The sequence below is a fragment of the Phaethon lepturus genome, unplaced genomic scaffold, assembly GCF_000687285.1.
Source record: "Phaethon lepturus isolate BGI_N335 unplaced genomic scaffold, ASM68728v1 scaffold25969, whole genome shotgun sequence".
Lineage (NCBI taxonomy): Eukaryota > Metazoa > Chordata > Aves > Phaethontiformes > Phaethontidae > Phaethon > Phaethon lepturus.
The window spans coordinates 21082-22823 of NW_010565929.1; positions in this window are offsets into that span (position 1 = coordinate 21082).

The window sequence follows — 1742 nt, forward strand, 5'->3', positions numbered from 1 at the left end:
ATCCACAGTGAGTCACGGCTCCTGACAGCAGGCCAAGCACCATCCCCTCTCACCTCAAAGATGGGTGATCCTTGCCTGCCAGGGGAGAGGGAGGACACCTCCAGAACTGAGCAAACACTAGGACTTCATGCCGTCGGAGGTCAGGACTGCGAGTTGCAGGACTCTTGCCCCCGCCTAGCAGCAGACCCGCATCCAAAGACAGCCTTTGAAGAAGAAGAACGAAGCTGCAGCGCAGCACCGAACTCGCCCCGCTACGAACACACTGTCTCTGCCTCACTGCCTGGTCCTGCACAAACTAGGTAATGTGTTCCCGGCGCCCGACTGCAGCACGGTGCCAAGCTTCAGGCCTGACACAACAGCATTGTGCAGCAAGGCAGAGAATGGATTCCCAGAGCATTAATCACTCCCCCAAGCCTGCATGCATGCACGCCTAGCACACACTAACATTGCCTCCATGGAAGACTGCCCATCCCATTTCACCATTAGCTCTGGAGCGTGCCTGGTCCAGCGGGAGCTGATGAAAGGAGGGACCAGAATGAAACGAGGGCTATTAAGTCTGTTACAATATTGTTTTGAGACCTTCATCACAGGCTGGGTCAGGCCACAGCAGCCCAGAGAAAGCTTTTACATACTGACTCAGGCAACTTCTAATACCCCACCTCTCTTATTGCAGCTGAAATCAGGCAGGGTACAATGGAACAATGGAACAATGGAACTTACCAGAAGGAAATTATTGTCAGGCATTTGCTCAAAGCGCCATCACTAAAATGGAAGCAGACCTACTGAAGATAGTAATACAAATGCCCTTTTTTCATGTTTTTGATGGTAAGCGTGAGCAAATGAGTCTCTGATGAATTTCTATACCTTAGAAACAGGAGTTCTGTCTTCCCTGTTTTTGATGAAAGACACTAAAGCAAGGATTTCAAGCACTTAAGAGCTAAGGCAGCAACATGAAGAGACCATTTTAGGCTGATTACAAGAAGTATTAATAGCCCCAGTAAAAGGAGAGACCCGAAGGGTTTGCAGACAGCTAATCTGGTGGTATACCCAAAGCACTGATCAGATCATGAGATAAAAAGCAGTAATGAATGGATTCCACAAATTTAGCAGAAAGACACAGGTGGTATCACCACTTGTTTCCATCTAAATAACGCTTTTCAGCTTCTCACTGAAGAGGCAGCCCTGTTAGATCTGGCTATGGTCAAGCGTGACAGCATCATAACTGAAAAACTAACATTTCACCAAACAGACCAAAACGTGCAGTGTGGGCTTCCGCAGCCACACTCAGTTTGCACAAGAGGGATAAGTGGATTCTTGTGCGCCAGATGTCTCAATCTCTACAAAAACCTTAGTGCCTGCCTGAGCAGTAGACCAGGAAGAAGTCAGATTCACAGAAATGTACAAAAGCCAAGTTTGTCACAGAGTGATTAAAGAAATTAATATTAAAAATATTAAACAAATACTGCCAGTGATCTTTTTTAAAATTGAAAAATGCCATGCATTTCACTGAGGTCTTGTCATGCCTCCTCACACTCATTATAGCTCAATGCCTGTTCACTGAAAACACAATCCACCCCTAGAGACGGAGATGCCCCTCGGCCCCGTTCAGTTCACCCTCCAGCTGCTGGGTCTGGCTTCGACAAGAGATCGGCCGCAGCTCTTGCTGCACTCTAGGCTGCAGGATCACTGGGAGGAAACCAGGAGCGATGCTTCGCACGCCACTGTGTCAAGAACAGAAGCTT